The sequence below is a fragment of the Dryas octopetala genome, chromosome 1 (assembly GCF_963921425.1).
Source record: "Dryas octopetala chromosome 1, drDryOcto1.1, whole genome shotgun sequence".
Lineage (NCBI taxonomy): Eukaryota > Viridiplantae > Streptophyta > Magnoliopsida > Rosales > Rosaceae > Dryas > Dryas octopetala.
Window position 1 is genome coordinate 31635296 of NC_141366.1, and position 17148 is coordinate 31652443.

At 35.3% G+C, this 17148-nt stretch overlaps 1 pseudogene; it reads right to left on the minus strand.

The window, feature by feature from the left end:
* Nucleotides 1-1785: 1785 nt before the first annotated feature.
* On the minus strand, nt 1786-14290 carry LOC147299782 (uncharacterized; annotated as a pseudogene).
* Between the last annotated feature and the right edge of the window lie 2858 nt (nt 14291-17148).

Here is a 17148-nt window from a genome sequence, read left to right on the forward strand (position 1 = left end):
CATATCTGGAATATTGTAACCCACGAAAAAAAAAAAAAAAAAAAGATTCGTAATATATCTGGTTTTGAGTTTGTTTCCTTTTATGACTCTACTTCTAAAAGTAGTGGCATCCAAGGTCTATTTTGATTGTTAAACGGTACATATGGGAACAGATTCGGATCCTCTCCAATCTCCTAATTTTACTAATTTTTTAATTATAAAGTGTTATGTGTTTTTAATAATATCTAATGATTCACACTTATTTATTTCTATTATTATCAAATAAAAAAATAAAAAAATATGTATAATCCAATCATCTAAATGATGTTAATTCCTTAACCAAAAAAAAAAAAAAACTATGTTTTTTACCTAGAACACACCTATTATCACACTTATTTATTTCTATTATCACCAAATAAAAAAATAAAAAATAAGAAACATGTATAATCCAACCATCTAAATGATGCTAATTCCTTGACCAAAGAAAAAAAAAAAACTATGTTTGTTTTTTACCTAGAACACACCACTTCATCTCCCTCTTGCAAAACCCTCATCTTCCATGAATGCTCAGTCAAGAATCAACAGATCAAAAACCAATACATTATGCCATAGTTAAAACAAAAAATAAAACAAAACTAAAAGACAATAGATGAATTTTTCACCACAAACTATTCCAAAAAACACTAAAAAGAAATTGCAAAAATTTCCATAAGAGTTAAACCCAGGACCGGCCCTAAGCATGGGCCGGGGAGTGCAACCGCCCAGGGCCACAAATCCAAGGGGGCCTAGAAAAATTTTAGCCACAGCTTATATATATATATATATATATATATATATATATGAAATAGGTACATATAATGAAATTGAGTTTAGTTTGTGTGGTTAGACATTAACCTTTCATAAAAGAGGCCCCAATTTGAATCTTCGAAAAGTTTTTGACTTTTTAACTATTTTTTTTGCACTTTTGAATATGTGGTGGGTAGGACCCTAATAAAACTCAGGCCGTTTAGAAGTATGGACATCACTATTAGAAGTTTGAGCCTCACTAGATATAAATTTAGCCATTTGACAGCCAATTACACATTAGTTTTTGTTCTTGTTTTTTTTCTTTTTTAATATCTTGATTAACTTGACCATAAATATATTTCAGTTTTTTATAATATGATAACATGAATATGAGTTGTAAAAAAATGAATATAAATTTATATATACTAATTAATTTTGTTTGGTAACTTCTATAATTTCCTTTATATTCTAATTAACATGAACTTTTGTTAATATGAATATATTATTTTTCTCATAACATGAGGAATTTGTTTATAAATTGAAAGTAAAAAAAAAACAAAATTATATTTGACCTTTTTTAGCTTGAGAGATACCTTTTAAGTAATTTTTTTAAAATATTATAATTTTTCAATCATTTTTTTTTTTTTTTGTAAATATGTATTTATACAAGTACCTCATTTAAATTTTCGCCCTGCCCCCCAAAAACTCAGGGCCGGTCCTGGAACTTAAACCTTGAACAGATATTAAAGGACGATCCACTGTTGCACTTTTTTATTTTTTATTTTTTTTAATTTTTTTTTTATGATATTTTCAAGTTCCTATTAATGCTCTGTTAATACTTATCTAGACGACTCCAGTTTATGTAGTCATTGAACCATCTTGATCTGAACGCCAAAATACTAAGAGCAGTAAGTAATTTTCCAACGCCCAGGAAGAAGTCAGTGGTGTGGGATGCATAATACTCAGTCATTACTTTATCATCAAAGCATCAACCACTTGATATATCAACTGAAAAACCAATCACTCCACCATGATTAGCCTTCCATATATAACTCCCAAGAACTGTGGAATTAGCATAAAGATGCCCATGGGAATAGGAGTGTCCTCTCCAACTTGCTCCAACCTGTGGACCTTAATCCGCCAAGCAAAACCACATGAAAGAACAGTAAAAGCCAATCCAACGCCAATTCTCATCCGCTTGAAAATAAGTTAAAAACAAACATCGTTATTTTTTTAAGGTCAAGGAATTAATATCATTTAGATGGTTGGATTACACAGATTTCTTATTTTTTATTTTTTTTTCTTTGGTGATAATAGTTATAAATAAGTGTGAACCATTAGATATTATTAAAGACACATGACACTCTATAATTAAAAGATTAGTAAGGTTAGGAAAATAGGGAACTTAGGAGAGGGTCCGGATGTTATAGGAACATAGATGTTTTGTATAAAAATGACTCACATCTACAAAGTTACGTCAACTTTTTATGGTACATGCGTCATTATATAAAAATGGCTCACATTTACAAAATCATAATTCAAAGATGTTTTGTAATTATTTTTTGGTTATAAAGATGTTTTTTAATTTAAAAATACTAAACTACCCTTAATATTTTTATCTCAATAGTGTAAGGATCTGATGGTGGGAGAAATTTTTTGGGAAATTACAGTAAATGACCTCTTTTGATGCTCCTCTTACTTGTTTAGCTTAGATGGGAGACTTCTTACTTTTCTAACCATTTTTCCACTAGAAAAAACTAAAACACCCTTGATATAAATGCTCATGTGAAAGCCCAAACTCTCTCTCTCTCTCTCTCTCTCTCTCTCTCTCTCTCTCTCTCTCTCTCTTAATCCCACGACTATAGATAATGCAACACCAGATCTGGAAACACCATCCCACCTCTAGCCACCTCCCTCCCCCGCCCTCTTCTCTCTTTCTCTCTCCACTGTCGGCATCTCCGCAGACACTAGATCAAGGTTGTGGATCAGAGAGCCATGGTGGGTCTTTTGTTGTGTTTGATGAGCAAAAAGCTCTCTTTGATGGTGTCGATCTCGAAGCAGAGATGGTGGATCTTTTGCTGCGTTCATAGATCGGTGGTGGGTTTATTGTTGTTGCATCCATGTTCTTGTAGTTTTGCCATGTTTTTCTTTGTTTTATTTTTTTAGGTTTTGCTTGTTTTGAATTGATTTATATTTGGGTTTATGTAATTTACATCGATTGAAGTAAGAAAAGTTAAATTTGTCAGTGAAACATGATTATTAGTATTAATTTTCTTGATTTTCACTTGAAAGTTAGATCAATTTCAATGAAAATGATGGGTTGCATATCTGGGTTTTAATTTTTTTTTTGTTAGAGCATATCTGGGTTTCTGAGTTGTTCATCAAAAGATGAACTGGCTACAGCCACTTTAAATGGTGGTGCTGCAACCATTTTTTGTAGACTTTGTTGAGAAATTTTTCAGTGTTCCGGATACACCACGTGGCATATCCCAGTGGTGTATCCATTCCACTTAAACACTGCCACATGTCCTCGCCCCTTCCCTTCTTCCTCCTTGTTCTTCTGCAACAAGAAACAATTCAGAGCTTGAAAACCATTTTAGGCACACACCCCAAATGGTCCAACCCCAAAAAACCCACATCAAAACTCACAAATTTTTTCAATCCATTCTTTGTTTAGCTCTCTCAAATGTAAAAACCATAACTTTTACGCTTCATTGTCATCCATGGAAGCCACGCCATTTTAGCCATACACCCATCCTTAATTTTCCTTTGATTGACTGATTGAAGATGCCAAAAATCTAATGGAATCATTTAATTGTGTTTCTCAACAACACTTTCAGATTATCAAGCCACCCAAATGGATACCCAAATTTCCTTTCAGACAAAAATTTAAAAATAAAAAATACCAAAATCTTCTAAATTCACACTTTTCTCACACCTACCCATCAGTCCATTATCTGCAGCAGTACCTCTGACGACTCCAACGACGACAGTGGCGAGGAGGTGTGTCGACGTTGATGGAGTGGCCATGGGAGGGTGTGGGGTTCATTAATCCAATGGTTGTTGGGGTGGGTTTCGATAGAGAGAGAGGAAATGAGAAGGAGTTTGGACGCCAGTAGTTGGAAAAAGGACTAAAAATGATGGAGGCTGAAGTGTTCATTTCTGTAGTTGGAGAAAGAAAAGACATGTGGCAGTGTTTGAGTGGACTAGATACACCATTGGGATATGCCACGTGATGTATTCGGAACACTGAAAAATTTCTCGAATTTGTCGACCCTGAGGGGTATTTTTGTCCGAAAATGGGCAAAACACTATGAAATGTAAAAGTTTTTCCGCAAAGGCTATTAATGTAAGTCACACATTAAAAAATTTTATTTTATAAAATTGCCCAAAATTTTTATATGTTACGAAAACATATGGTGTTCCAATTTCAATAAAATTTTGACATGTGATTGTATTTAAGATATGTGAAAAACTTGACTCCTTTGGAAATTCAACTTCATTAGAAATCTAGCCCCTGCCTGCTGCAATTTTTTTTTGTAATGTATTCAATTAGAATTTTAAATGACTTTGATGGAATTTAAAATTCCGGTGGTATTCAATCTAGACTTTTTAAAGAGTTTATAAAAGTTTGATGGTATTCAATCTAAATTTTTAAAATGTTTATAAAAGTCTAATGGCATTTAATACAAACTTTTAGAGAATCTATAAAAAGTTGTGTGGTATTCAAAAAGTTATTGACTTATAAGAAATTTATAAAATGATAGACTTTCATGGACTTTAGAGCAGTGACAGATCCATGAATTTTATCCCGGGGGATCATAGTATAAAACTTATATAAATTTTTTTTTTTTTTTTTACAAAAATAACACAAAAAAATTAAACGATAGTAGTTTCATTCATAATTTATGATAAAAACAATACAAGCTATAATTGTCAACAACGAGTTTTCATAATCTGAAAACGTGTCATTATAGCTTTATTATCAATACAATAATAAAAAAAAAAAAAAATTTCTCAATGTAAAAAATCAAGCTATCGCTTAACCATTGATCTCCCATTTTGTAGCGGAGTGGAAACTTAATAATATTCATGGCGGAAAATGTCTTCTCCACTGAAGCAGTTGCGACCAGTAAAGCCAAAGCCAAAACCAAATCCTATCTAATAAGCAAATACACATAAGTATATGCCCGATCAAACCCTTTTTCCACCAATTTTTTCACAAGATCACCAATGTGAGACCCCGTATTTTTTAAAGATTTATTTTAAATATTTTGAGAATTTATTTTGATTATTTTGGGAATTTATTTTGATTATTTTGGGAATTTATTTGAAAAATAAAAGGTTTTGGATTTATTTTTAATTTTTGTTTTAAATTGGGCTTGACCCGAAAGTTAACTTTTAAAGTTAGTAGGCTTTTGATTTTTTGACTTTGGGCTTGTTGGGAAGGTCTCGAGTCCACGAGTTCGTAGACACGTAGCACGCGTAAAACAGAGTTACGGTTTGGGTTTTACAGACGTTCAAAGTAAAAGGCAATTTTGTAATTTTTACTTAAATGGTTTTAAAAACCCAAAATCAGTTCTCTCTCTCCCCCCTGCGTCTCTGCTCTCTCTCACCCTCTCACTTTTGCCCGCTTGTCACCAGCGTGTGGCGGGGCGTCCGGTGGTGGCTGGGCTAGGTGTTTGGCCCACGGTACTCGCCTACTTCTCCTCTATCTTCATATGGCCTCAATTTCTCAATTAATGCTCGAAATCTGGAACTATAAGCCGAAACTCGAATCGAAACCTCCTTCGGTGATTTGCTTTTTCCGGCCAAGACGCGACGTCAGACCACCTTCAATCAACTGCTCTTGATGTTCTGAGCACGACGGTGAGCTCCGATTGTCCATCCGACCACCCAAAACGGCGATGCAAAGCTACAGGACCCGCAACTGCTTTGGTAGTTTTTCCAGCCACTCCGGCAACGGATTCCGTCGACCCAGGTATCAAAATCGATCCCCTCGACCTCCTCTCGCTATTGGTTGCCTTGGTTTGAACTGAAAGTTGATTAATTGAAAAACCCAGGTTTGGGCACCCTTGGCCAGTGTGGACTCTAGCGTGTGCAGTAGCGACGACAACTCAGCTCCTTGTGTTTGGCCCCTTTCCAGCCACTCGAACCTTTTGAGGTGAAATTCTAATTAGAATGTGTGTTGTTGTGGTTTCTGTGAATTGGGCAGCCATCGTGCGTGGTGGTTACCGCCCGTTTCAGCTATTGAACGACCATTTGTGAATCCTTTTGGTAATTGTGTTGGTTGTTGGTCTTAACAGGTACACGGGCTCGGGAAATCTTATTCCCGTTGCCGTCATACTGCCAAATTTGATATCCTAGCAAAGGCGCCAAGAATAGCATTTCGGTCTTTTCATGTGGTTGCACTGTGAGTGAAATTAGATAGTTTGATTTGTTGCTTTGCTTGCGTGTATGCATTTGTTTGCTAAGATTTGGTTGGCTGGGATTTGGTAAATTCTAGGCTTGAATATTTGAGAATGGAAATAATGATGATTATGCATAGAGGTTATTAATTAGGATGTGAATGCTTTGAGGTTGAGGTTAATAGTTGGCGATTAGGCAATTGATTTGCCATAATGATTATTATTATCATTGATGAGATTTGATGTGAATACGATGAATTATGATTATCTTGATGCTTGGATTATTGGTGATGAAATATTATGTGATTAAGTAATTATAGATATTATTGTGGATTATTATTGAGCATGGAAATTGAAGAATTATTGAGGATAATTGTTTAAGTCATTTCACTCATACGAGCTCTAGTAAGCTTACTGGATTGTTTGTTTGAATGACCCGATGTACCATGGATATGCTGCAGTGTGGTTATTTGTGTTTTGCAGGTTAAGCTGGCTGAGGAGGTAGTGAAACCTACTTTGATTTGTTTAAACGTTTTTATACAGAGGTTTTACATAAATGTTTTATTTGAAAGAAATGTATTTATTTATGTTTATGTGCATAGCTCATTCAAAGAGAACGAGGTTTAAATGTTTGATATTTCAGTGTTTTTATGGGCCCGAGGTTCGGGGCGTTACAACCAATCCCTTTCAACTCAAAAAAATCACTACTTGAATGCATATGATGAATATAAATTCCAAGTTGATTTTCAAGTGCCAATAGATCTCGATCCGAAAAATCTTGAGGATAAAATTGAGCAAGGCGAAGTAGCTTTTGACATTCAAAAGCTGCAAAAGAATTATTCGAACTCAAATATGCTAAACAAATAAGTAACTCACTATTTACCTCATTGAAGCAGTCCTCTAATTCCACAAGTTGCTCAGCAATGACATAAACAAAGAGCTCCACACAATAATGATGATGATATATTTTTATTGGAGCATTGCGCCATGACCTCCTTCGAGGTACATATGTCGCATTCATGTTAGAAACCTCAATATGATTTTTGGCACAAAAAGAAGATACTTGATCAACCAAAAGATCAAACTCATTATTCTTTATGTGGCGTAGTCTTTCCTTACATGCTTGGACTAAAGCCATTGCACTCACAATCTCTTGATCTTTCTTTTGTAATGCTTTTGACAAAACATTTGTGATTTCTAATATAGATCTCATAAAAAATAGGTGAAAAACAAACTCAAAAGATTGTATTTCTCCCAATAATCTATTTGCTTCATCCACACTATCATTGTAGCGATTATCAACAATCAATTTAAACACCTTCACAACGGATGAAAACATGGAAATCAAACTAATCAAACTAATCAACGTATCATAATGGGAGTTCCAACGTATATCATCGGCACGTTTGAGACTAGGTTCTTAATTTAAGCCTCGCCCCGTTTGAAGACAATCATTTTCAAAGGCTTCCATAAGCTCTTTTTAGAGTTGCTTTCTCAATGCATCACGACACTTACAAGATACTTTAACAATATTAACCACACTATTACAAGATGTAAAAAAGTGGTCATGTCGGCATTTTTCTTTGATACGGCAACAAGAGCTAGTTGAAGTTGATGAGCAAAGAAATGAACATAAAATGCACAAGGTTGTTCTCTCAAAATCTTTGTTTTAAGGCCATTGAACTCACCTCTCATATTACATCATAATCTTGCCCTCGTAGCTTAGAAAATCTCAATTTGTTGAAAGAAAAGAATGCATCAGGGCATTCTTTAGTGCATTAGAAGTGGTTTTGGCAACATGTTGGACCCTCACAAACCTTTCAATTACTTGCCATTTGTTGTCCACATAACGCAACAGAATAGCCATTTGCTCCTTTACTGAAATATCATGTGAATCATCCACCATTATAGAAAAGAGTCGATCTTTCATATCACTCATGATAACACCAATGGTTTCCATGACACATGCATTGACAAGATCTTTTTGAATTGAAGGAGCTACTAACTTGAGATTCCCGGGGCATTTTCCAACACAACGACCTTAACTTTCTCTTCATGATCTGCAAGAAATTGCAAAAGCTCAAAATAATTTCCCATATTGCTTGAAGTGGCACTTTCATCATTGTCACGAAAAGAAAGTCCTTGTTGCAACAAAAAAATTTGTGCAATCGATTGATGCATTCAAACAACTGCGATAAGCCATACGAGCTTAGTCTGTTTGTTTGATCACAACTTTCTCAATATGTGCCTTTTGATTCATTACATTCCTAGCTGCTTCTTTAGCATGATTGTAAACACTGCCAACTAGGCGAACATGCAACTGAAGCTTTTCTCTCCCATTCTTCCAATTCCAACAGCCTACCCCAGTGAAGGCGTCACTACCTGCATGCTTGTTCAAAATTAGATTTAAGGAGATAGCAATAAAGGCAAAATGCTGCATCCTTGGATATACTATACTCCAACCAATCAAACTCATCAAACCATTCGACAATGAAGCGTCTCTCAATTCCCAATATAGTAGTTTGTGGGAATGTATGACCTCTCGGCCGACAAGGTCACTTTTGTAGATATGCTCTTTGAACCTCATCTCAAATATTAGGATTATAATCCGTCATTTGAGTTCTTAGCCCAGGGTCTGTCTGAAGATTAGTCAAAACTCACTTTGTTTTGAACTAGAAGTACCCGGATTAGCCGAACTCCATGTTAATGATTTTCTCTTAAAACACCGTTCCATAGTTCTACACATAACAATTAACCAAATTAAAAACACATTACACATATTCAACCAATAAACAAAATAAAAACCATATATATTAATCAATTGCATTCACAAAATAATTAATTAAAAATCCAATTAATCAATTAATAACCATTTATGCATATATATATTAATTAATCAAAGATTAATTCCATATATAAAAAAAAATCAAAGAATAAAGATTCAGCCAAAAGAATTCAAATATCATTTCTCGAAAGCTTAAGTTATTAGAATATAGGCCAACCATTATTTTATATATATTCTAACATTCTTCAATAAAGTTGATGAATGTTTCTGAACTGACCTCTGGATTGGAACTTCCAATTTTGAAGCTTAATTAATTAGCCCGTCAGCCAAGAATAAAAGACAAAACCTGGCCAGGCTCTCGATGGCGACTTGTACTCTGGCAGGTGGGGCGACTTGCACAAAACTAGGTGGGGAGCTGGTGACCAGTGAGACTTGGTAGTTAGGAAGTTAGGAGTCTGGGAATGAGAGAGTTGGAGAGTATATGAAAGAGTGAGAGAGAGAGAGACTTTAAGAGAAGGCTCAGAAGCCAGAAGGGTTGGTGGTTGGGCTTGGATTAATTACCCAAGCATCAATTAATTACCCAAAACTAGAAGGGGAGCTGGGGAGGCGTGATGGCGTTAATCAATTACTATTTTATTTCAACTTTTGTTTGGCTTCAATTACCCAGGTATGGAGAAAAGGGAAAAGGGAGGCATCAGTTGAGTCAATTACTCAGTTTTCATGATTGATTATTGAATGAATTACTTGTTTTGGGCTTGGATTTTTTTTTTTTAAAAGAACACTGGTGGGCATGCTCTGAAGTGGATGTCTTAGGTGGGGTGGTCAATCCGGGGGGTCAAACCCAAGGTTTGTGCAAGGATTTTCCGACACTTGCCACCCACCACCCTTGTCCCTCTATGGATTCGTCTCTAGTTTGGAGTGTAAGTTATGTTATATCAAAGTCAATAATTCTCCACCCTTCCCCCAGCGGATTTCAAAGGATTTCAAATATATAAAAGTTTTTTTTAATAATTTGCTATTTGGGTATTTTATTTCATCTCACTGTAAAATACCATAATTTTATAATTTCTGCTAAACAATCATATCTAATGTAATTAGAAACAATTTCAATTTTCTAAATAAATGAACAGTAGCAAAATTCTGCATATAATCAATTCACTTATAACATATTGTCTCCTGAAAAATCTTTGTTCTTCATGTTTGATTGGTTTGGCTATAGAAATAGCAAAATCAAAAAATTGAAATAAAGAATCCAACTACAAACTTCATAGGATATCCAATATAATTGAAAATTGCTGAATTTTCAATCAAGTACTATTCGCCTATGCATGTGTGTTCCACCATATCTTTACCATCCATCTAAATTTTAATGGGAACCATGTTGCATTTCCCATAAAATTAAGTCAATCACAAATAACAGTCTTTGGTCAAACTATGAAAAATTATTGTTTCATGTAACTTCAATTTAAGATCCGTTTTTACTTATGCCGTCGTGAGCTCGAGCTCTATCTAACCATTTAAAAAAATTATTGACCAAAAGTCAAATTTTCAAATTGTCCCTTTAAAACTCCAAAACCTCTTTAAATAGCTTAAATAAACTCTAAAATTAAATTAAAACTTAAATTTCAAAAGAAACTCAGGGTTGGGTCGTTACAAGGATGAGACCAGCGGTGAATGAGGTTGACTGATATTCATGCATCATAAGAAACGTTGGCCTAGGATGAGACCAGCGGTGAATGAGGTTGAATGATATTCATGCAAAACATGGATAAGAAACGTTGACTGATATTCATGCACCATAAGAAACGTTGGCCTGCGTTGGTGTTAGTGGAAAATGGAAATTACTACTATGTCCTAATTGACCACATATGTAGATAAATTTTGCTAAATTCTCGTGGTTAAATTCCACCTAAGAGACCTTTTCTTTCATCTTCTCTGGGTAAACCAAAGGCTAAAGAGAGAGGCTTTGATTCGTCAAGCAAAACATGTGCTCAGACAACGCTACCTGTGCCTTCTTCAGTTTTGTATGGATCTTCAACCTCAAGAACTTCTCTAAATTGCTTTGCAATCATCTTAATGTTACCAACGGTTTGCTAGAACGATGGGATCTCGCACATTTGCACCCCAAGCCTGATGGAGTTAGTAGGTAGCTCTTCAATTGTTTTAACACTTGGCCAAGGCTGAATATGGAAGTTAAAGCCCATGTACTAGGCTTTATTGAGATGTGTCATGCCTTCCCATGTACTAATGATATATAGACTTTGAGTATTTCTAGCGCTCATTTGGATGATAATTCACATCCTTCTCTTTATACGTCAAGGACCACTCCAGCAGCCTAAAGATGGAAAACAAAGACTTCATCTTCTTCTCTTTATACGTCAAGGACCACTCCAGCAGCCTAAAGATGGAAAACAATACCAGTGGCCTAAGCCTATAGTCCTTTGCTCATACTTTTTATATACAATTGATGTTGCTTCATACGAACCCATTATAAAAGGGATGGCTAGGTGGGGTTGCTGTGAGCCACAAGCAAGGAAGTTTCCTATTATTTTTGCTTTGCTTCAAGATGAAGAAGGAAACTGAGGTAACCTCACCCAACAACATCAATCAATGACGGCAAGCACAAACAAAGAATTCTTTACCTTCTCATTTCACCTTCCTCAACCAATTTGTTCACTCATCACCTTATATGTATTGTATAAATATTATTTAATGTTGTATATTCATATTTAATCTCTATTAATGTTACCTTTGTGGCTCAAATTGTCAAACAATAGGCACCCATTTGGGGAAAGAAAACCCGAGTCACATAGATGCCTCTATGTTTTTCTCAAAGTAGATGCATTGTCAATATTGTCATCCATATGGCTTGTACAAATTGAAATTTTTATTCAAAAAATAAAAAGAGAGATTATATAATTTGCAATTTAGTTATCACAATTTTCTTTTCCTTGATATTACTCTTCTTCTTGACATTTTATGGTACTTTATCTTATACTTGCTTGAGTCAACATTTTAACAGACATTTTCACCGTAGCAAACCTATAACACAAATCATACTTCGCTTCTAACTTCTTGTACTGTTAATTTATTATTGACCATCCGTTCTGAAAGTTTGTATTAGGTGATTTATCTACCTAATTAACTTGATTAAAACCACAGTCAGTAATCGGACCCTAATTTTTGTTTATGTGATGACTCGGGGATTAATCAAACAGACAAAACACTGACGACACAGTGACAAAAATCTGAAGACACAGATTGACACTTATAAATCAAAAATAACTTTTGTAAACAACACAAATCAAACACACCAAGGATCAAGTGACAACCTATACATTCAGAGGACCCATCACAGTAGGCATTCCAGTGTTATCCACAACTACAGTGGTGTGTGATTAGCTAAACAGTTCCATATGACATGTAGCAATATCAAGCATATAAAGTCAATGCTGATTTGTGTTTAAAAGTTAAGTCAGTAAACATAACAACACAAAATGGAGACGAAGGCACTCAAGATGTTCACCCAGAAAAACCACAAAGGGTAAAAACTGGGGGTCTTTTTCAGCTGACCGGGGAATCCACTATATAGAAGGTTCAATACAAAGGGAGCATATAGCACACAAGCTCAATCACTATTTCCTAAACTAAGTGGCAGCTTCTTACCCCTTTGTGCAACTTCCAAAAGTAAGGCAATCAGTCAATCATGAAGAAGACAGCTCAAACTCCAAGCTCATCAATCCATGACACCGATTCATACGAAGTACAGCAGATTCTTCAATGTATGAACATGATATGCAGATTTGGATTTTTTAAAAATCAACCTTCTCAAATCCTAGACATGAAAAGGCTAATGGAAAATCCTAGATCTAAAATCTAAATCCTATCATCGAATTTAGAGTTTTCAAACTTAGTTCCATGGTATGATCTAATTATGGACAGAGTTGACAGACTTGTCATATCTTCACTTTTCAGCAGTTTTATAATCTTGACAAAATGATGGAAAGTTTCCGACTTGTCCTTAAGAAATGACACCCAAGTGTACCTAGAAAAATCATCTACCATGACCAAAATGTATTTTTTTCCACCTATTGACAGAATTTAGACATGACCAACCAAATCCAAGTGAACTAGTTCAAGTGTCCTAGAGATGCCTATGTCTTTGACCCTTTTGTGTGGTTCTTTGGTTTGTTTCCCCATTTGACATGGACCACAAATAAAAGTTTCAAGTTTTCCCATCTTTGGTAGACCTTTAACAATCTCATACTTAGACAACTTGTAAAGGTCATGAACATTAATGTGTCCAAGTCTTTGATGCCAAAGAAAGCTAACGTTATCAATAGCTCTATTGCAAGTATTCTCAAATTTTTCAACATTGCCATCAATTACATACCAATCATCCCTAAACCTAGGGGCATTCAAGATCTCCCTTCCTTAGGAGTCAACAATTCTACATCCACTCTTGGACATACACACTCAACACCTCATTCATCACATAGTTGACTAATACTAAGTACATTATAATTCAACCCATCAAAAAACCTTACATTTTTCAATTCGGGTATACTGGGAATGTGTACAACCCCTTTTCCACTCACATAAGACTTCTCTACTTCTCCAAAAGTCACACTACCACCATCATAAGGAGCAAGTGAGGTAAAGACCTCCTTATCTCCGGTCATATGTTTGGAACACCCACTATCTAGGTATCAAATATTCCTCTTAGTGGCTGAAAATGCGGTTAAGGTTACTAGACATTTAGTGGAGCTCTTCACAACTCATCTTTGATGTAGACTTGACTTATTTTTGGGAAGTGGGGTGACAAGTAAGGCAATTTTGGTTACCTCTTTGAGTAAATTGTTCAGTTGCTCTTGAAAAGAAATACTTTTTTTTTTGCTTCATTTGATTTCTTTTCTCTAAGTTTGTTGCAATTTGGTCTAATGTGACCCTTGATATTACAATGATGACAAACCGGGACAAACCTTATTTTTCTATGTGAAGTACTAGAGCAATCAATTTGTGTGACACTTGGTGTGACTTGACTTGACTTAGAATGAGATACATTTTGACCAATGTCAATGAAACCTAGACCCCTTTTGACACCATGATCAGATTTTGACTTGACAAAAATTGTCTTTGTGTTAGATACACTAGGACTATTTTCACTAAAACCCAAACTGGTCTTGTTCCCATGATGCTTCCCTATCCTAAGCATCCTATCAACTTTTTTAGCCCCAATGGTGAGCTCAACAATACTCTCATTTGCGTCATTCACTTCTTCTTGAAGTTTCTCATTCGAAGATTTAAAGTAGATGTTACTCTCCTTGAGCATTTTGACTTGACTTTCTAGATTTTGTTTTAAGATAGGCACACTTTCTAATTCACTCTCTAATGACTCAATCTTCTCACTCAATTTCAATTTAGCATTCTTAAGTTTCTAATTTTCTTTCTTTATGCTAAGTGTTTCGGTGAAAAGTAAGTCATACTTATCACAGAGTACAATATAAGACTCATCATTAGGAGCAAATTCTGAGTCAGACCCACCATCAACTTATTCAATCTCCTTGATTGATGCAACAAATGCAACTTCATCACCCTCAATGTCGGATGAAGACTCACAATCATTTGAATCCTCACTCTGACTATTACTTCAAGTGATCTTCATGGCTTTATTCTTACTTGAAGAATAATTCTTTCTATTATTTACACATTCAATTGCTATGTTACCTATTCCACCACAAGTGTAACATTTCACATCTCTCTTGGTTGTTCTTCCTTCTTTAAAGTTAGACTTCCTCTCTTATTTTCTCTTAAATGAATTCTCTCCTTGAGGTTTGAACTTGAAGTCCTTGAAGTTGTTACCACTAGTCCTAGCTTCTCTCCCTTTATTTCTAAGAATTCGCTTAAACTTTTTGACAAAAAGGGCAACCTCATCATCGGACATTGATGATTTTTCACTCAAGTTTTCACTCATTTATTTGACACTTTGCAAAGCAATATCCTTTGATTTCTTGTTGTCCCTTTCATCCATTTCAAGCTCCATCTCAAAAGTTTTAAGCTTTCCTACCAATTTATCAATTTTGAGTTCATCCAAATTTTGGACTTCTTGAATTACATGTTTCTTAGATTGAAATCTCTTAGGTAGAGATCTAAGAACCTTTTGGACAATGGTAGACTCCTCATATGGTTTACCTAAGGACATGGCTTCATTTGTGAGGGCTTCCAACCTTTCATAGAACTCGGAGAATGACTCGGACTCTTTCATCCTAATTTCTTCAAATTTGGCATGAACCATTTGAAGCTTGAGTGACCTAACTTGTTTGTCTTCTTCATGAACAACCCGAAGCTTGTTCCAAGCTTGCATAGTTGTGACACAGTATTGTATGTGTGCAAATTGTGAGGATGATAGAGCAGTGACAATAGCATTTCTAGCCTTCTTATTGGAGCTAGATGCTCAGATTTTGGTTATAGACCATTCAGAACTAGGCTTAGGAATTTCAATTCCATCTACAATTTCAGTAGGAGGAATCCAGTCAACAGTGAGATATTCATATGCCAACTCATCATAGGCATCAAGAAAAATTTCAAATTTCTCTCTCCAAGTAGCGTAGTTGCTGCCATCAAAGAATGGAGGAGAGTTACAAGATCCTGCAACTGGATCTATTTCCATCTAGACACACCTAAAAACAAAAAACACTCTATGATCTCTCTATTTGCTTTTAGAGTTGCGCTCTGATACCAATTGAAAGTTTGTATTAGGTGATTTATCTATCTAATTAACTTGATTAAAACCACAGTCAGTAATCGGACCCTAATTTTTGTTTATGTGATGACTCAGGGACTAATCAAACAAATAAAACTCTGACGACAGAGTGACAAAAATCTGAAGACACAGATTGACACTTGTAAATCAAAAATAACTTATGTAAACAACACAAATCAAACACACCAAGGATCAAGTGACAACCTATACACTCAGAGGACCCATCACAGTAGGCATCCCAGTGTTATCCACAACTACAGTGGTGTGTGATTAGCTAAACAGTTCCATATGACATGTAGCAATATCAAGCATATAAATTCAATGCTGATTTGTGTTTAAAAGTTAAGTCAGTAAACATAATAACACAAAATGGAGACGAAGGCACTCAAGATGTTCACCCAGAAAAACCACAAAGGGTAAAAACTGGGGGTCTTTTTCAGCTGACCGGGCAATCCACTATATAGGAAGTTCAATACAAAGGGAGCATACAGCACACAAGCTCAATCACTAAGTCCTAAACTAAGTGGCAGCTTCTTATCCCTTTGTGCAACTTCCAAAAGCAAGACAATCAGTCAATCATGAAGAAGACAGCTCAAACTCCAAGCTCATCAACCCATAGCACCGATTCATACCAAGCACAACAAATTCTTCAATGTATAAACATGATATGCAGATTTGGATTCTTTAAAAATCAACCTTCTCAAGTAAGAGACATGAAAAGGCTAATGGAGAATCCTACATCTAAAATCTAAATGATAGTGTTTATGAATTTGTGAAAAGCTTTAGAACACACTCAAACACATTTAGATTTTAGAGGGTGAAAAACAAGTTAAGAAAATCATTTAGTTTGTGAAAATCAAAAGCATTTTCTTACTTGAAAAGATGAGCACACACCCAAAAGCACAAAGTACTCACGTAGCAAGCATGACCAGATCAAAATTCACGTCACTCCAAAAGACCCAGACCAAGAACGCCAAAATACTCACGACGCACACACCCATTGTTTGCTCATGCCACGTGAAAGCTGAGTAGTGACTGTCCACAAGAGACAAATGAAGGCATATTCTTTTTGTCCTACAAAGGAATCCTAGTAGAGCTGAAGATAAAGATGTAGAGCTGTAAATTCAATACTATCCTCATTTTGCAAAATTCACAAAAGCGGAAGAAGATGAATAGTGATGTGAGTGTGTGAGTGAACAACCAGATCATGTGCAGTGCACATGCTTGTTTAAAGAAAGAGAAATGGGCTTTAAGAGCCAAGTCACGAAATGGGCTGCTGAACTGTCAACAATTATTCAAGTAATAAAATTGCAAGTGCAGTACACGTGTAAATAAAATTGTTCTTATGATCAGTGAGTGACTAGTCAATAGACATAAAACTGTTTTTCGTGAAATGCATGAAATGCATTATACCTTAGAGTCTTTTG